This window comes from Neofelis nebulosa, chromosome 7, assembly GCF_028018385.1.
Source record: "Neofelis nebulosa isolate mNeoNeb1 chromosome 7, mNeoNeb1.pri, whole genome shotgun sequence".
NCBI lineage: Eukaryota > Metazoa > Chordata > Mammalia > Carnivora > Felidae > Neofelis > Neofelis nebulosa.
This window is the reverse complement of record NC_080788.1, coordinates 105,512,371-105,533,412: the sequence shown is the minus strand read 5'-3', so window position 1 is coordinate 105,533,412 and position 21,042 is coordinate 105,512,371. Positions and strand designations below refer to the sequence as shown.

General features: G+C 36.3%; 1 long non-coding RNA gene across 2 annotated transcripts in view; it reads left to right on the top strand.

Annotated features, from left to right (window-relative positions):
• The window catches only part of LOC131517268 (uncharacterized), a 58,741-nt gene that overhangs the window by 7,492 nt on the left and 30,207 nt on the right, over positions 1-21,042 (top strand). For both annotated transcript variants that reach the window (XR_009264492.1, XR_009264493.1), the window contains exons 3-4: positions 10,215-10,290; positions 17,715-17,803. This is a non-coding gene — a long non-coding RNA (uncharacterized LOC131517268). The remainder of the gene's footprint in view (positions 1-10,214; positions 10,291-17,714; positions 17,804-21,042) is intronic.

Genomic DNA, 21,042 nt, shown 5'->3' with positions numbered 1-21,042 from the left:
GGGTTCGAGCCCTGTGACGGGCTCTGTGCTGACAGCTCAGAGCCTGGAGCCTACTTCAGATTCTGTCTCCGTCTCCCTGTACCTCTCCCCGCTCATGCTGTCTCTCTCAAATATAAATAAACATTAAAAAAATGTAAAAAACATAAAGATGATTAAGTTCCGTAGTGTCTTCTAGTAGCATCTACATTAAAGGTCATTGTATCATTGAATCTATTAAGTATAAAATATTTGCATTTTTACATCTATTCAGTAAAATATTTTTATTTAAAAAATTTTTTTAATGTTTATTTATTTTTGAGAGAGAGAGAGAGAGAGAGAGAGAGAAAGCGTGAGTGGAGGAGGAGCAGAAAGAGAGGGAGACAGAATCTCCAACAGGCTCCAGGCTCTGAGTGGTCAGCACAGAGCCCGTGGCAGTACTTGAATTCACTAACTGTGAGATCATGACCTGAGCCGAAATCGGATAGTTAACTGGCTGAGCCACCCAGCCACCCCCAGTAAAATATTTTTAAATATATGTGTGTGCTCTGTGAAAAATGTTCATGCCTAGACTTTTGTCTTAAAACAATATTTGAAACAACTGCCTACCCATAAACGAATTTGTCTTTATATTATAAAGTTTTTTAAGATAACTTCTGGTGTTTTAAACAAGGTAATACATGCTCATTCTGAAGAGAAATGCTGAAAATTGTAAGGAAGAAAAGTGCCCTTTTTTTAATGTTTATTTTTGAAGGAGAGAGAGCAGGGGTGGGCGAGAGAAAGGGGGACAGAGGATCCAAAGCAGGCTCTGTGCTGACAGCAGTAAGCCAGATGTGGGGCTTGAACTCTCGGACCATGAGAATCATGACCTGAGCCAAAGTCGGCTGCTCAATTGACTGAGCCACCCGGGTGCCCCAAGAACAGTATTTTACATGTGATGATGCTCAGAAGGAATCACAGTATATGATGCATTTTCTTCTAACCTTTTTATTATGTAAATATATAATATGTACTTTTATGTATGGGAGTGATTAGCTTATTTTGTATATGTAGTTTGTATGCTTTTATAAAAGGTATTGTATTATTTTCTTATGTCTTTAAAAATTATAATTATTTTATGAATTATAATATATTTACTCCCCTATTTTTGGATGAAAATATCTTTTTGTAAGGATTAGAAACAATTGGTTAATGTATCAGAGTATCTCTTTTTTCCCCATAAGGGGCATGAAAATTAATTTGAAAAATCTCTTGAAATATATACACACATGCACATGTATCTGTTAAGTGAGAATAGGATTCAGGACTACAGTGCTGAATGAAGAACTCAAAGCATCCCCAGGACCACCACCATCACAACGTGTATCATCTTGATATTAATATGCATTTTCATCAGTGAGAGTGAGTCTTTAGAGAAAGTTTTGGAGAAGCTGGATATAATCAAACAATCTCACTTATTCATCCATTTATTCAGTAAACATCTGTTGCTCCGCTGTTAGGCATTGTAGGTTTCAAGGTGAAGGGCAGACTTAGCCCTTGCCCTCACAGACCCTATAGTCCTGATAAGGACAATCAAACCAGAGAATTTAGTAACATACAGAAAGGGCTATGACAAGGAAAGCAGTGATTATGGTAGGTGCTTATTGTAAGGGCAGCTGTATTTTCCCAATGAAGGCAACATTTAACCAGAGACTTGAAAAACAAGCAGGAGTTAGCTAAACAAAAGAGCCTGGATGGTCAAAGCCTGGGGAAGATCAGAATGCCTGGAAGGTGGAGTGAGGAAGCAGAAGAGGAAGCTGGAGATATAAGCCAAAGCCAGATCTTAAAGGGTGTCGTCAGCCACCATAAATTTAGATTTTATCTCGAGAGGTACTGGGAATCTGTTGAAGGTTTGTTCTTTGAAAAGATCACTCTCTCTGCAGTCTTGAAGATGGATGGGAATGGGAGGTAAGGGAGACAAGGATTATTGCCGAATTACAGGTGGGAAGACCAGCTCTTTAGCTATAATCTGACCACAGGGTCCTTCCTATGTGATGGCTGGAAGTGAAATTCTGTAACCATCCTTCTTTTCATTCACCCATTCATCACATTTAGCTTTTCACCCTTTCAAACCAACCTAGCACATATTAAGCACTAACTAAATGGTTGTTGCTTTTTTGTTCCTTTATGTGTTTGGAAAAGGAATCCATCACCTAACTCTACTTTTGCTCTTCTTCTAAAGAATGAAGTGTTAGAAGAGAAAGTATCCATCCTAAGGGACTTACCCACTTTTTTTCCTAATTGAGGGATTTCTCCACTTTCCTACAATGGCTCAACTATCCTGAGCCTATTGCCAAAGTCTTCATTTCCTTTATAAAAGCTTTCTGAGCTTGCACAGAAAGCCCATGAAATTCCTGATTTGTATAGAGGACAGTGCCTCGATTCTGCTCGATTTTGCAGTAACATGCAGCATTCCCCCCATTGTAACCGTAATACATGTTCAACATAAAAACATGGAAAACACAGAGAAGTGGAAAGAAAAAAAGCCACACATAGTGCCACCCTCAAATGATAACCATTATTAATATTTTGAGGCATTTTATTTTAGTCTTTGTCTATAGTTTAGGGAGAATTGCTTTTAGATCATTGTGATACATACACACACACATATATTTATATTCTGAATTTTTTAAACTTAACATCATAGAAAAAGTTCATGTTATTTTAAATATTACACTAAAATGTTAATTGTTGCAAAAATTTCACTGTATATATTCCAATCAAATTCAACACACATCCATCTTTAGGTTGTTACCAATGTTTGCACTATAAATAATGCTATGATGAGTAGTTTCAGCATAAATTTTTGGGGTATTTAGGATTGCGCATTTGAGATAAATTCTTAGAAGCAAACCTAATAACCCTTTTTTAAGGCTTTTAGTATATACTGTCAATTTGATTTACAAAAGGGAGTGTACCAAATTTACTTTTCAACGTATGAAAGTACTTGTTCTTTTATTATTATTATTATTATTATTATTATTCAGAGAAATATAGAGCATGAGCTGGGAGAGGGACAGAGGGAGAGAGAGAATCTTAAACAGGCTCCACTCTCAGTGCAGAGCCTGACACAGGGCTTGATCCCACAACCCTGGGATCATGACCTGAGCTGAAATCAAGAGTCGGACGTTCAAACGACTGAGCCACCTGGGCACTCCAAGAGTACTTGTTCTAATTAGACAATATTAAAAAGAAAATTTTGCTAATTTAATAGGCAAGGAAAAATGTTTTCAAAATAATTTAAAATTTTAGCAGTGTATTTATATAACCATAATAACTAAGTAAGCTAAAGGGAGAAACTGACTGCAAGGATATTAAGCCAGACTTATCCTAACAGACAAATTGGCTGCATCTTCCCTAACTTGGTAAAATGAGTACTAAGCGTCAGGGTTTTAGTATTCCTTGACATAATGCTAGATTTTTCTTTATGTATTTACTTCTGCTTGACTCTGCTTCTCTTAACTTTTGATCACAATATTTTATAAATTAACTCAGAGATTTAAAGGAATAGGTATACCATAAACCATAACACTAACATTAACTACTGATCATGATGTTTTTTGTTTTTTAATTTAAATGTTATTTAGTTAACATACAGTGCAAAATTGCCTTCGGGAGTAGAGTTCAGTGATAAATCACTTAATACAACACCGTTATTGTATGTGCCCTCCTTAATACCCATCACCCATCTAGCCCATCTCCCACCCACCTCCATCCATCAACTCTGTTTGTTTTCTATCATTGAGTCTCCTGTAGTTTGTTTCCCTCTCTTCTCTTTCCCTCCTCCTTCCCATATGTTCATCTGTTTTGTTTCTTAAACATATGAGTGAATTGCTGATATTCCACATATGAGTGAAATCATATGGTATTGTCTTTCTCTGGTTGACTTATTTCACTTAGCATAGTACATTCTAGTTCCATCCATGTCGTTGCAAATGGCAAGATTTCATTCTTTTTGATGGCTGAGTAATATTCCATTGTATGTGTATGTATGTATATATATATATATATATATATATATATATATATATATATCACATCATTATCCATTTATCAGTCAATGGATATTTGGGCTTTCTCCATAGTTTGGCTGTTGTTGATAATGTGCTATCAACATTGGGGTGCATGTACCCCTTCAAATCTTTATTTTTGTATTCTTTGGATAAATACCCTAATAGTGCAATTGCTGAATCATAGAGTAGCTCTATTTTCAATTTTTTGAGGAAACTCCATAGTGTTTTCCAGAGTGGCTGCACCAGTTTGCATTCCCACCAGCAGTGCAAGAGGGTTTTCCTTTCTCTGCATCCTTGTCAACACCTGTTGTTTCTTGTGTTTTTCATTTTAGCCATTCTGACAGGTGTGAGGTAGTATCTCATTGTGGTTTTGATTTGTATTTCCTTGATGATGAATGATGTTGAACATCTTTTCATGTGTCTCTTAGCCATCTGAACGTCCCCTTTGGAAAAGGGTCTTCTGCCCATTTCTTAACTGGGTTATTATTTCCTTTTTGGGTATTGAGTTTGAGGGTGGTTTTGAATATAAGGCTTTGAAGTTCATTTAGCAGTGAGTTTATTTTTTTATTAATTTATTTGTTAATGTTTCAAGTTTTTATTTAAATTCTAGTTAGTTAACATAATATTAGTTTCAGGAGTAGAATTTAGTAATTCACCACATATATACAGCATCCAGTGCTCACCCCAAGTCCCTTCCTTAATACTCATCGATCATTTAGCCCATTACCCCATCCGCCTCCCCTCCAGCAACCCTCAGTTTGTTCTCTATAGTTTTCTTTCCCGTATGTTCATCTGTTTTGTTTCTTAAATTCCACGTATGAGTGAAATCATATGGTATTTGTCTTTCTCTGAATGACTTATTTTGCTTGGCATAATACTCTCTAGACCCACCCATGTCATTGAGTGAGTTAATTTTAGATGGAAAAGTTAAAAGCTGAATATTAAATTGATAAAAATAATAATGACTTAACTAGAGAAAACACAAGAGGGCAATATTGCACAACAATAAATATGTTTGTATCAGATAAAAAATAATTCAGTATTTTTAATCAACTGTAATTTTTTCAATAGACGTTTAAAATCTTGTCAATATGTGTTATCTTTTTATTAACAGTGATAGAAGAGTGACTTTGCAAGAAAATTTAGTGCCAACATCAATACAATGAATTTTGCATGTGTTTGAGTTATGTTTTTTAATCCTCAAAAGAAGTGAATCTACTTTCCATGGACCACTACATATTGCCTGGTTTCAGTTTATATAAAAGCAAGGAAGTTGATCCACTATAGAAGTGACACCAAAAATAAAATATTTTTTTTCTCCTGGAATATATATTTCAAAATGGAAATCATTTCATTTTTTTCTGACTAGGAATATGTGATCCATTAAATCTCCATGAAAGAGATTTTTCTTTTAAAATAAAAATTTTTTAATAAAAAAATTAATGAAATGCTAAAGGAAGAGCATGTTCTAATGATTAGATAAGCAAACATGTATGTTTTTTTACATACTTTAATTTCCTGACACTTGAATAAGACTATAATCTTGATTAACTGACTAGGCCCTAAAAATTAAGAGCATGAGAAAATGAAATGTTTAAGACAATTACATGCACCTTTGTATGTGCAAATTCTCACAGATCTTGATTTCATCTACAAAGCAAGCACAGAGATAGTGTCTGTGTGGTCATACTTCCCATACCCTTAAACTAATTTGGAGTTTAGAGTGCCAAACAGGAGAGAGAGAGAGAGAGAGAGAGAGAGAGAGAGAGAGAGAGAGAGAGAAAGAAATAGGTGTTTTTCTGAGCATACTGGTGGGAGCAAGCCCAGAGAATTCTGTGATCAAGTACCTGGTACTTAGACAAGCAACATAACATAGTAGTTAATCACATGGAGAATGAATCCTCAGTTTCTGCCACATACTAGCTGTGTGACTTTGGGCAAATTCTTAACCTCTCTGTGCCTTATTTTCCTTATATGTATAGTGCAGTTATAATCATTCACATCTCATAAAGTTTATTTTGTATATTAAATGAATATATAAATACTTGGAGCAACGTCTGGTGCAAAGTAAGCTTTATTTAATAATTTCTATTATGCGAGGGAGCCTAGGAAAATCTCTAATGGAAATAAGAACCCAGATATTAAAAAATGAAACAGGCAGGAACCCTATTTGATATACTGAACCAACAAGAAAAAAAAAACTTGAGATTATAGCAAGTTTTCTTTTTGTTTTTGAGTTTAATTATTTATTTTTGGAGACAGAGAGAGAGAGAGAGAGAGAGAGAGCACAAACTGGGGAAAGGCAGAAAGAGAAGGTGAGAGAGACAGAGAGAGCTTGACATGAGGCTCGAACTCATGAACCATGAGATCATGACCTGAGCTGAAATCAAGAGTCAGATCTTAACCAACTGAGCCAGCCAGGCACCCCAGTTATGACCATTTTTCAAGGTAAGTTTGGCTAAGGGTTTTCTATAGTTCCTAGGGAGAAGGACTCAGAAATTAACAATAGCAATGTACTAAATGCTGTAAAAGTTTTGTTCACATTAGCCATGTAGAAACCATATCTGCTTCTTCCTCCACTGTGAGGAATGGTTAGTTATTCTAAAGTCATTTGATTAATGCCCATAAAACTCTTTATTAAAGAGACCCTTAAGGTCCAGTGCTGTTACTCACAGAATCCGAACTAATGAATATGCTTCAAATGGTGGAGTTAGGATACAGGTTTCCTGAGAAGGCAAATGAGACAAGCAACACCTTCTAGAAGGAAATAAGCAGAGGCTTATTTCTGTCATATACAACATGACTTGTGGTACAAGATGGTTCGGTCAGGTCACTTTCATATTCAGAAACTAGTTTCTCTTCAGGCAAACCTGAAATTGGAAACCCAAGATATATGAGTTCTATTCTTGTCACTGCCATTGCTATGTTCTGAGCACAGGTAAAGGATTCTCTGTGATTCTTTTTGTTCTTTGAGTGAATTTTTCATGTCCTTTATCATGGTTTCTAAGTTGTTTGAAATATAGAGTAGTTAAATGAGTCATTTAAAAAATTATTAACAATGCTGTACTTTTGCTTTGTAGTATTCCATCTATATTTTAGTTTCCACTTTGGATAGAGTGGTTAAACTCTGACAATATCTTGCTAGGAAGAAATAATCACAGTAATTTAAGTGTGCACATTTCTACAGAGGTCATTTTGAAATATCAATGAAAATTTCTATCGTATCCCTGTGGTGCTTGACCAATTCTGAGTGCTATTGTGGTTTGAGAGGGTGCCCAGTGGGCTGGGAAGATTTCTTTAGGGAAAATTGCCTGGCTGACTTTATTATAAGTTTATCTTGGTGAATTACTTAAAGTTATAGCTTTAACTTTTCAAGTTCTGGCATTTAATTTCCAAGTTCTGGGCTGAGCAGATTAGACCAACCAAGATTGTAAGAGACTGATTATAAATGCAGCTAGCACTGTGCAAAAGATAAACACAATCCCCATCCTCATTGAGCTTAAGGGAGAGAAAGAGTAAACAAATAATTGCACAACTAATTATCAAGTTAAAAACTCTGAGTAAAAAGTCCTGGGAGCTATAGAGCATGTGACAGGGTATGATCATCAAGTAGATTATGAGAAAAGACTTTTTGTTTTTTATGGTATACATTGGTATTTTTGTTTATTTAGTTAAATATGTTATCATACTGTAATAAATAGCTGCATCTGTCTCCACAATAAATGTATCTATTCCACAGACTTATAATTTACAGTTTGCTTATCAGGGTTCTCCAGCTTCAAATTGCACCTTCACCTTCTGCCTTTTCTACACCTTTATATAAGCCATTTCCAATTGTTGATACATTCTTTCTTCAAATATGCTAATATCACAGATCAAGTTATATGAAAGGAAGAAATTCTTTTAGCTTCAGAGTCTTGTCTTTCACTGTTTGTTGACGTCATTTGTCAAAATCTGGGGTGTTTGGGTGGCTCAGTTGGTTGAGGGTCTGACCCTTGGTTTTGGCTTAGGTCATGATCCCAGGGTCGTGGGATCAAGCCCTGCGTCCAGCTCCACACTTAGTGTGGAGCCTGGTTGGGATTCTCTCCTGTCTCCCTCTGCCACTTTCCCTGTTCATGCTCTCTCTCTCAATAATTAATAATAATAATAATAATAATAATAATAATAAAATAATGATAATGATACAATAAATCTGAATTTGTGGGTTCCTTAGTGCCCCACTACACTCATGGCAAAAACAAAAACCATTCAGAAGTTAATGTATGCTCTGATCAAAGTCCTGTGCCTTCAGAATGAAGTAGCAGGAAACAGCCACCTAGCCAAGTGGTATAAAAATTTATAGCAGTGTTATTCACAATAGCCAAAAGGTAGAAACAAGCCTAATGTCCATTAACAGGAGAATAGATAAACAAAGTGTCATATGCAATGAACTATTATTCAGCATTGAAAAAGAATAAGGTTCTAATACATGCTACAATATGAATGAATCTTAAAAAAAATCATGCTAAGTGAAATATGCCAGACACAAAAGGATGAATATTACATAATTCCACCTATACATGAGATACTTAAAACAGCCAAATTCATAGGGATGGAAAGTAGATTAGAAGTTACCACAGGCTGTTGGGAAGGGAGACTGGGGAATTCTTGTTTAACGAGTATAGTTTCTTTTTTTATTTAAAACAAAATTTTTTTTAATGTTTATTCATTTTTTAAAGAGAGAGAGAGCGCATGAGCAGGTGAGTGGCAGTGAGAGAAGAAGACACAGAATCCAAAGCACGCTCCAGGCTCTGAGTTGTCAGCACAGAGCTGGACGCCAGGCTCGAACCCACGCACTGTGAGATCATGACCTGAGCTGAAGTTGGATGCTTAACCGACCGAGCCACCCAGATACCACCTGAATTATACACTTTATGGCAAATTTTATGTAACATATATCTTACCATAATAAAAAGATACAAAAACAAAAGACTATCTGAAAAGTTGGGAGAATGAGGGGAATACAGTCACCTGTCCAGATGCTGTCACTATGGGATGCCCAGTGCCTTGTATATCAGTATTGTTTCTGTTATAAAGCTAAAACATTTTTTTAATTTTTGTGTTTTTCTTTCTACACTGAATATTTTCAACATTTTTAGCTACCTTGTAGTTGTTTTATTGTCCATCCAAAGTATTTTTGCATGCAAGGAATACTGTAGTATCATCATCATCATCATTATTATAAAATCTTGGATTGCTTTCATTGTTCCAGTATCCTATTTATATTGAGGGTTTAGTGTACCTAATATTAGCCTGTAACAACATGGATTACAAGGAGAGTGTGGTAGGAAGGACAGTGCTGTAATATTTTGTGTGATTCTATTGAGCTTTTGTTCTTAGCATGTCCTTACTGTCAGATGGAATTGCAATTTTTTCACCTAGTTGTATGCCTTTTGGAGATGACATAGGCTCGTGTTGACCTCAAGAGGATGCCTGGATTAGGACAAGGTCTACAAAGAAAGTGTAGGACTGAAGATGGTCCTTCCAGTATGAGAAAACTCTTTTTACAGAATTAATAAAAATATATGCAAACCCTTTTACTTCTAACACCTACTTGGTCCTGTAGAAATATTTTAATCACCACATGTTGGGAGCAGGGCAGACTTGTTTTGATTTAGAAGAAAAAAAAACCACTCAAATTCATAAGTTTTGGAATTAGCTAAACCTCTTTAAAAACTTGCTTTATGATATAAAAGGATCATAAGAAAATATACCATTATTCTTAAAATTATGGAAGTTATTTAGAGATATCTTTTATTATTTAAAATTATCAAATAATATATTTTCACTTAAAAAGCCAACAACAATGGCAGATAAAGAATAAATATGACAGTTTCCCACTTCACCCATCGCAGACAATACTGGTCTTCTGAAATAACCAATGTTAACAGGTCTATCTTTTGTCTACCTAGTATATATAAATAAAGTAAATAATAATAAATAACATAACAATAAATAAAATAATATATGTTATGAATATAATAACAAAACACATTGTTCTGTAACTTGGTGTTTCCTACATTTATTTGTTAAAATATTTAGGAAAGAAAAAATAGATTATTATTGTAAATATTGCCTCATTTCTTTGTTTTTTTGTTTCTCATTTCTTTTTGTTTGTTTGTTTCTCGTTTCTTATGTTTTGCCCAGTGGGGAGCCCAATGCAGAGCTTGAACTCACAACCTTGAGGTCAAGAGTCGGAAGCTTAACTGACTGAGCCACCCAGGTGCCCCACCTCTTATTTCTTTATCCATGAAATAAGTATAAACAATAGAAAAACCTCAAAGTGGAAAAAAAAATTGTTTATGTCTGTTCCCCCTGTTTTATTGCAAGCTCTTTCAGGTCAGGGACTGTGTCTGCCCAATCTTTGTAGCCTCAGAACCTAACACCGTGCTTGGCACAAGATAAATGCTCATTAAACATTTGTTAAGTATTGTTGACTCAATGGGCAGTATTTATCATCTTGTATTGGTAGAGTGTGGTCCTACAATGTGTGCTTCGGGGTACAATATATTGCTAATGCAGTGATGTGCTCATATAGTATGTGAACCTGGGCTGTTTAAGAATCCACTATATATCACATGGTGAAGGCCACAGGCTACTACCTGCCTTGAGAATTCAGGAATCCAAAGATATGAATCACGCACAGATGGTTTTCTTCTCCCAGAGCCCAGTAGAGGTGACACTCCTCTCTGTCAGATTTCTAAAATGCACACCATGAGCTTCAGGGAATCTCCGAATCCTAGATGGCTTTAATAAACAAAGAGTTTGGAAGGGCCTTTTAGTTTTTTGTATAACAGTGTTAATCTGCTAAACATTTGAAAAGTCTTAATCTGCAGAATATCAAGTAGAGGAGCAGTTGTGTTCTCAGGACAGGGTGCCACAGCAGCAGTGAAATTGCCACACTGTATAAATATGGATTAAACACAAAGAATAAATAGAAACTTAGGTACACTTAATTATTACGTGCTTTTGCCCCAAACTTCATTTATCCCTTTAATTTCAGTGTTTAAAAATTACTATTGTGAAGCATAGTCCATAAAATGCTATTTTAAATTTATGACAATATAATATTTTAGCAAGTTCCTAACCTTGAATCCTGTTGCTGTTGTGTGCCTTTGGTCAGGAAATCACTTGACTCCTTATTATTGGCTTAGATTAGTCAAAAATAATCACCTTGCATGACTTTAACCTTTAGTCTTTTGGTTGTGGTTTTGTGTAACGCTTTGTTGAGGAAGACGAAAGGCTGTGTCTCAACTCTACCAGAACGTGCCATGATCATGATGAGTCAGCATATCTGTCATGGACATGCAAAGGAGGAGGGCAATATACGTATGGTGGTTTGTGCAAGTGCTGTTTTTTGTTTATTCTGTTTTAAATTAATTTTAAGGTTTCTTCCATTCTAAAATATAAACATGGAAAGAAATTAATAATATATTATCAGTGAAAAATTATAATTATGTACAAGTCCTTTCTGTGTATACATATTTTAGCATAAAATAAATTCTGGAAAGATACTCATCAGATTATTACTTGATAATCTCTGGATGATGGAAATAAGGATATTTATGTATTTTTGTCTTTATTTTCTAATTATTCTTCAGTGATCATGTTTTGCTTTTGTATAAAATTGGGAAACTTTTTAAAATGTCTGATTTCCAAAATGTACTTAAGTGAATCTGCAAATTGTAAATTTTAACAGGTATAAAATTATATTTAATCAAATCATGTTAGATGAATCATTTATTTATTGCAATAAGCAAAATAAATCTAATAGACATTGATATTATCAAATAATATTTTATGCACATGCTGAATACTAGTATCTATGAAAACTTTCTTTATTAAATTTTAAATTGAGGGGCACCTGGGTAACTCAGTCAGTTAAGTGTCTGACTCTTGATTTTGGCTCAGGTCATGATCTCATGGTTTCATAATTTCAAGGCCTTCATCAGGCTCTTCACTGAGGGTGTGGAGCCTGCTTGGAATCCTCTCTCTCCCTGTCTCTCTACCACTCCTGTGCTCTCTCTCTCAAAATAAGAAAATTAATAAACATAAAAAATAAATTTTAAATTGAATAATTATACATTTGACAGTTATAATTATACAATTATATGTTATACATTAAAATCTCCAATAGTACAAAAGAAAGTACAGAGTAAAAAATAATCTTCCTCTTACCTGAGACTTTCTGTCTTCCTTCCAATGACCATCACAATCAGTGGTTTATTGTATATCATTATGAAATCACCATATGATACATAATCATACATATGTATGTATACTTTCTTCTTCCAAACAGAAGCATACCAAATATAGCATTGTATATTTTTTTAATTTTTTTTAACGTTTTATTTATTTTTGAGATGGAGAGACAGAGCATGAACAGGGGAGGGTCAGAGAGAGGGAGACACAGAATCTGAAACAGGCTCCAGGCTCTGAGCAGTCAGCACAGAGCCCGACGCGGGGATCGAACTCACGGACCGTGAAATCATGACCTGAGCCGAAGTCGGCCGCTTAACCGCCTGAGCCACCCAGGCGACCCAACATCGTATATTTTTATTTGCTTTCTCTTGATAATATGTGTTAGAGATCATTTCCTATTAGCTCATGTAGTTCTATTCCATTTTTTCTATGGACTGCAAAATATTCCATTTTAGGATGAATCCTAATTTGTTCAGTTAGTCCTCTGTTCATCAACAGTTTCCAAAATTTGTTTTAGCTATTTCAAACAATGCTGCCTTGAATAGAGTTGCTCATTTATATTTGAGCAGTTGTGTGAGCGTTCCAGAGGAGAAATTGCTGGAAGCACAATTGTTAGGTCAAAGACATGTGCATTGAAAACATTGATAGGCATTTTTCAGATTACTCTCTAAAGAAGTTTTACTAATTTACATCTTCACTATCTTGAATGAGAATGCCAGTTTTATGAAATCAATGCCAACAGTTATTTATAGGTGGAAAATGGTAACTTGTTATAATTGCCATTGCTTTAATTATGAGTAATGTGATCTCTTTCTGCATTTTTTTTATACCTTACTCTGAGAATTGCCTGTTGCTGTTCATTCCTCATTTTTCATTGCATTTTTTTTTCTAAGAGCTCTTCCAGAAATGGTTAATGAGTTAACAGATGATACTAAAACATTATGTAAAATTAGTTTCTTCTAAGAAGAAGTTGTTTGTCATTGGTGTCTTGAAAAACAGATTCCGTTCCACTTAGTTCAATAAACACTTAAGGGAAGCTTTCCAAATGCAGAGCCGTACCCTCCACGGGGACAAAAAGATTAAATGGATAAAAGCCTAGCTCAGGAAGCTCACAATTTAATACAGAAAATGAAAACAAAAAGCTGTGCTCTTAGAATAATATTATGAGGCTGTAGGAAGTGCAAGAGATTACTTTAAACAGATTGGAGTCAGGGAAGGTTTAATGGAGTAGGTGCCATATGAACTGGGCCTTGAAGGACAAATGTATTAGTCTCCCAGGGCTGCTGTAACAAAGTACCACAAACTGGTGGCTTAAAACAGCAGAAATGTACTATCTCACCGTTCTGGAGGCTAGACATCCAAAGTTAAGGTATTGGTAGGGCCATGCTGCCTCTGAAACCCAGGGTAGAATCCTTCCTTGCTGCTGCCCAGCTTCTGGTGGGGGCCGGCAATCCTTAGCATAGGGTCACCGGTCATATTGGATTAGGACCCACCCTAAATGACCTCATCTTAACTGAACCTGATCATCTGCAAAGACCCTATTTCCAAATAAGATTACATTCATGGTACGGGAGTTGGGACTTCAACATGTCTTTGAGAGGGGGAGGGAGGGGATACATTTTCATCCATAACAATGGATGATATTCCAACAGAGGAAAAAGGGAGGGCAGTTGGTGAAGGGTAGGTATCCTAGGAGAAGAGAAATGAGTAAAGACTTGTCAGTACAGGGCATGTCCAGAAACTTCAAGTACTTTGTCCAGTTTTTTGAGAGCATGTTGCAACTAAGAAAACTGTGGGAGAGGGTCTTTCCCATATTCTCCAGGGAACGGTCAATGACTGAAGCTTTCAGTCATTGGTGTCTTAGGGAGATTATGCTGTAGTTTTGTGGAAAAGTAATGAGGGAGAGAAACTAATGGAGGCAGGAAAACCAGAGAGGAAATCATTGCAGCTGCCTCAGAGAGGTCAGGCAGCAAACACCAGACTTCCAAAGACAGTGGGTTAGGGTACATGCGCTCACCTTCAGACCCTCTCCACCTGGGGCACAAAAGGCCTGCTTGCTTGTGATTTGAAAATTTCCATAATCCAGAGGCTCTCCCCACCCCACCAGAAGATTGCTTGAAATATACCCATATATTTCTTTATCTGACTGGGTTGCTTTATGAGTTGCAGTATTGCACCTGACAAAGGTCACACATGTTGCTTACTCTAAAAGAGGCCCCAGGGTTGTTTGTGACTCTTTGGAAGGCCTTTCTTTCTGATTTTTCCTTAGCATTTTCAGAACGACTCACCAAAATATCTTAAACCAGGAAGTGAAATTTGAAAAACGTCTTCTCCTTTAAGTTCTTAAGAGGTTTTCTGTACCTTTTGCTCAAAAGAGTATATAAAAGTGGGTTAATGGCTGAATTAAGCAGTGCCAGCCAGGCAGATATTGTCTGCATCTGCAGAGGAAGTGTCCACCCACTGTTTACCATTGTGCTTGCCTGCGATATGCTTACAATTATGTAGGGGATCCAACAACAATAGCAAATAAAAGTCACAAGAAATAGATGAAAGGTACCATTGTATATTGTGCAGAGGGGTTGCACATTTCAAAATGTCCTGTTTTCTGCCCCAGGGAGAAGAGGAGCTGGGTATGTATAAATTATCAGCCATCCCCCAAGACTAGTAGTATTTCTGTCTGGGGCTGTTTCTCTTAGGATCCTCAAATACCTTTAGAATCTTCTTGGCTGTTCTTTACAGAGAAGGCTATACTTGGCTTCATCTTCCTCAGCAATTGACTTTCAATGTCATGTAGCCAATTGGCTTGATCCCCGGCTACTTCTGCTGCTCCAACATAACTGCAGCATGCCAGCACATAGGTAGGAACAAGAAGACCAAACCTTTATAAACCTGAAATGGGTTAGCCTGAGTGCCCCGTGTTGCAAGTAGCTGGCTGATATTCAAAAGACTGCCATCTTATAAGGAAGAAAATTTGAAAAAGCAACTTAAATTCAGATCCAAATTCCAGTGCTAAGGCTTGTTTTAAAGATATTTTATGTGCTGTGCCAGACACCATGCATCTGTCTGTACACATTGTAGGCAATGTGTACGCTCAAGGTACGTGGCAGCCCAAAAAGCTAATGCCCAGATAGGCAGGACTGAATGCAGTAGGCTGAGCTCTAACTGATAACATAGCATTTATAATCACAAGGTGGTCCTGGTAGTAAAGCTGCATTCAAAACAAAAACTGCACTAAAAATATTTGTTATCAAGATCAGGGACTTTTGATTATCATACATTGTCTTAATGCAACGGTTTTAAATTCTAGTCCCAAAAGTATTCATTGCCCTCTGGAAGAATTGGATGTCAGTTTTGCGGAGTGTAATTTGTGCTTTTTTTTTTTTTAAATATAATTTATTGTCAAATTGGCTAACATACAGTGTATACAGTGTGCTCTTGGTCGCAGAGTATAATTTGACTTTAAGATAGAAATAGCTTTTGTAGACATGAATCTACAGTTTATTCATTTATCCAACATTTTTTAGCACCTTCCTTTGGTGGGAAATAAAGTACCCCTTAATCTATTCAATTAACTTTTAGAATAAACAAATATATGAACATCTTAACAGTAAATATCAGCATAGGAAAATCTACACAATGCTTTTTTTTTAACCATAACTAAGAAGTAATAACCACACTGCCTATCCTTGCATTCAAGAACATTGTGAAATAAAGATCACTTTAAAAAGCCTTTTCTCCTTAAAATATAATAATAGGAAAGAAAAGCATTCAGGGTCACTATTTCTTAGTATTGTGTGTGCTCAGGTAATAAGAACATTTATTTAAAGAAGTATATATTTTTTGAAGTAATAGCAACAACTATAGCAAGATTTGGAGAGAATTAATTGCTTCATGTTTTCATGTTTACCCCTTTTCCCTTTTTGCTTCTCTTCATTTTTTATCTACTTCTCTCTTTCCTTTTTCTTTCATGTTCTTCCTTGATTTTGGTTCTTTTCCCTTTTACTTCCATTTTCCCTTGTTTAAATTTCCCCCTTTTCTCCCTTCCTTTTTTCTTTTTTCCTCTTGACTCTTCTCCTCTTTTGTCATCACATTTTAAAAATATAGCAGCATATGCAATATAATTATTATTTTATTAAATATTAAACATATATTAAATAGTTGTTAGATATTTTAATACAAAGCTTCCCCAAACCCAACCTGTAACAAGTAAAAGGATAAAACTCATCAAGAAATTGGACCTTTTCTGCCTCTTTCTCATTTTACATAATGTTTACAAACAAGTGACTCCACTTTTCCTGTTCAAATGCCAGAAGGTAAAAATAAAAAAAATTAATTACTTTAATCAAAATCAGTTACAATGAGCATTTAAAAAAATCACATAGCTTCTGTGATATTGTTTCTCTTATCTTTATATTACCAAAAACAACACCCTTGGTTAGTAAGAAATATGGACATTATAGAATAAAAATATGTGGTGACAGAAAATACGATTGCAAGAAAGTTTCCTGGGAAAAATGGTTCCTAAAGATCAAAGCAGAACCTGAGACACTAGCAAGGCATGGCAACTTCAAAGGTTGTTCTCTGCATAGCTGTGATTCTGCTTTAGGTATAAAGCTTGCAAGAACTTGGGCATCCTGAGAACATTCCAGATTAACTTCCCAGTTTGCCAGAAAGCAATTATAGGCTCTGAAAAGGAGGATATTTTGAAACTAAAAGCCCAGATATTCATTTCTTTTTTTCTGTCTTTTCTTTTTCTTTTTTTTTTTTTTAAGTAGGCTTCACGCCCAGCATGGAGCCCAGTGCAAGGCTTGAACTCACAGCCCTGAGATCAAGACTTGAGCTGAGATCAAGAGTCTAGCGCTTAACTGACTGAGCCACCTGGGCGCCCCCGAGAAGTTCATTTCTGAAATGTTCCCTCTCATGGGGAATCTTTTCTCTGGTAAAAGCATGGCCAGACACTCAATATTTTTTTTGTTCAGGAATTGAGGTTAATAAACTATGACTGTTCAAACAAGCAAGTAAACAAGTAAATAAATAAACTATGACTGTTCAAATGGAGGAAGAATGGCAGCTGCAAGTGAATTCTAGTTTGTAAATGCATTATATACCAAAGATTACACCAGCGATACCTGATGTCCTTTCCTTTAAGTTTTGCTGCTTAAACCACTCAACTACCTCTCCATCTCTCTCATTACTTTTGATCAAATTGATTCAAGGATGCTTCATTATGACCCTCCTCCTGCACATGTTCTGAGACTTTCTCACTGTGCTCTAAGGACAATACCGTTGAAACGAATATACTAGGGTACAGATTTGATATTTCAATACAAACCCAATATACCTTTGTATTGAAGTGAAACAAAGGTCAGTCCCCCTTTGCGCATTTACATCAATTTCTCTTCTTCTCTTCTTTTGTCTTCGGTGATGCCATTATTTCGTCTACAGAACTCAGAAGTTATTGCCCATGTTGTGCCCGGCATGTATCTATGAAGATTTGCATGCTTCTTTTTCTACATGGATCTTCCCTGCCAAAGGTAATTTTGGTTTTACTGTGGATTAGGACTTTCTTCTCCTTTGCTCTCACATTATAATGTCATCTATCAATTGTCCAACAGTAATTTATCAATGAGGTAAATTGTCCTCATGATGGCTTATCCATGAGCACCAGTGACCTATTCCTGCTGCTTGTTTAGGGCTTGTTGCGACCCTCTGTGTCAAGAAAACTAGAGTTGCAGAGCCACATTCTGCCCACAGGGGCGTTAAGGAGGAAGTGAAGCAAGCCATCCCGTAAGCAGGATTCCAGCCTCCTCGGCTCACCCTAGTTGAAAGGATCTACCACCATGTTTAAAATTCTCCACTTCATTTTCAAGTAAATCCAGAGCAGATTACATGTCCTATTTTTGTGCTAATGTTTAATCCTCACAGTACCCAAGGTAGGAGAAGTACAGGTGTAATCACTCAGTATCCTCTTCTGAGGGAGAAATGACTCAAAGGAAGAAGATGAGCTATAAGGTGCTTTCCAGCCTGATAAATCCTGTCTAAAGCACCTATAATGGTGGCTGTGCTTAAAATGTATCAGGGGAAAAAATTATGTATTGAGTCTATAAAACGGTACTTACTTCATAGGGTTATAATAAGGATCAAATGAGGTAACATCTGCAAATATTGTCCATTAAGCTACATTTTCTCACTATTTAATATACAAATAGCGTAAGGCTAGGCAGTATTGTGTTTAAACTAAACAAGAAGTGATTTTTAAAAAGCATGTATTTTTTCCCCACCCAAATCTATTATTTAATTCGTTTTCCCAAACACAGGTATTTGGTAAAGAAAATACATTGTCACTTTTAGGAACCTAATTTTTTACATTATGTTATTCTCAATAATATACTGTCTTGATCTTGAGACAAAGTGTCAGAACAGAACATGAACCAAAAAAAAAAAATAAATAATAATAATAATGTTTTGACTTTCTCCTTTTATCTCACTCCCTTAATGTGAAACCATGTAACTACTGTTCTGTTTTTCCATTCTGATAATACAGAGGAATCTCAGAAATCAATTGAATCTCCAAGAAGGCATTTTGTAATATTTGCATTCACAGCAGGCGACTGAAATATTACTTCCTTTGGACAGATGTTTTTCTATTAATTACTGTGGCTTAAGACTATATGAGCCTAATATTAAACAATTTTCCCTCATTGTTTTTGTGTTCCTTAGAGCACAAACCAGAAACAGGCAGTCTAATATACTGTGGGTGAGAGTATAAATTGATAAATTTGGAGGTTGACTTAACAGTTTTTATTAACATTTTAAATGTGCATACTCTCTAATCCTGCAATTTCACTTCTAGAGATTTCCCCCAAAGCAATTTTTGCACAAGTACCCAAAAACATACATCCTAGGTTGTTCACTGCGGTGCTATTTGTAATGGAATAACACTACCCAACTCAAAAGCCAATTAGTAAAAGGGCTGATTAAATAAAATATGATACATTTAGAGAGTAGACTAGTATACAATTGTTAAAAAGACTAAACTAAATATGCATGAAAAAATATTGAGGAATGGACACAAAACCACTAAAAGTGATTATTTCTCTAGCAGAACCATTATGGAGGATCTTTACTTATTCTCTCTATTATATATTTTACTAATGGTTGAATTTTCAAAATAACAATAAATTGTTTTGTTAGCAAAAGTGCGCACTCATGTAAGCATATCATAAATACATATAAAAGCTCTAAAGACAGTGCCAGGCAAACCAGAGTGGTTCATTGAGGTGAAGCAGGAATAGCATTCTGCCTCTGGACTTCAAGTCCAGTGTGCTTTTTTTTTTTTTTTAACGTTTATTTATTTTTGAGACAGAGAGAGACAGAGCATGAATGGGGGAGGGTCACAGAGAGAGGGAGACACAGAATCTGAAACAGGCTCCAGGCTCTGAGCTGTCAGCACAGAGCCCGACGCGGGGCTCGAACTCACAGACTGCGAGATCATGACCTGAGCCGAAGTCGGACGCTTAACCGACCAAGCCACCCAGGTGCCCCAAGTCCAGTGTGCTTTTTAAAAAATAACACCACTTACCTTTTTGTGCAAGCCACATACGGCATCGGTGGGTATACTTATGGAAGGAGGAGGGCCATGAGATCAAGTAAACTCTGTTCTTTATGACCCCAGGACTCCTCCTTCCTCGGCTCCTACTGGCGCTTGCTTAATGAGTCACTCCCTGGCCTCCAGCCTCTGGGCACCCTTGAGCAGCCTATGGTGAATGAGCTTGTTCTCTTGAGGCAGATCCAAATGAAAATTAGTGCTGCCTGTAGGACTGCGCTGAAAAGCATCCAGAGGACAAATCTGGGACATAGCAGCATGATCAAGTAGAAATGCTGGCCATGAGTGAGGGTGATACCGCACTTGTGCCTTGCATTTGCTAATTCAGACCATAAATATCACAACGAGTATCATCCCGAGAACTACCACCACTTCCACAGCTTTTCCCCAGAGTTAATAACTTAGGACATTAAGAAGTTTTTGAGGGGTGCTTGGGCGGCTCAGTCACTTGAGCGTCCAACTTTTACTTTGGCTCAGATCATGATCTCATGGGAGTTCAAGCCCCCCATTGGGCTCTCTGCTGTCGGTACAGAGCTGGCTTCAGGTCCTCTGCTTATCTCTCTCTCTCTCTCTCTGCCCCTCCCCTGCCCCTCCTGCCTCCAGGCTCTTGTGAGCTCATTCTCTCTCTGAAAAATAAATAAACATTAAAAAAAAAAAAAAAAGAAAGATTTGGAAACCTGGCAAAACTGAAAGCAACCCTCCAACACATCGTGTTCTGAGTAGTCATTTGAGTTGTGGCCTATTTGGTTTCTCTGAGTGGCTTTGGAAAGTATAGGAGGATTATCAATTGCTCAGAATTGTTCTGCTTTCTTTGAATGGTTCATTTTTCCTTGGGTGTTAAGAATTTTTATAAGCTTATTTTCTGTATTATCACAATGTCTTGGAATAATAGAATCATAGATCTATTTCATTCTTTTGTCACCGAGTGTAACTATACTCAGACTGACCCTGTTCTTACTCTTTTATCTTCAGGAGGCTCTATACCTTTAAAATTTGGCATCCTTTCTTTTTATGCTTACTTCTGTCATACGTGGATCTACCAAAGTACTCAGTATTACCTTATTTTAAAGTCTTATCACACATCTTATTAAAGTTACCTTCCAAATTCAACTTTTGCATATTATATCTTCTCAGTTGAATAAATAAATGTTAAATGGTAATCAATAG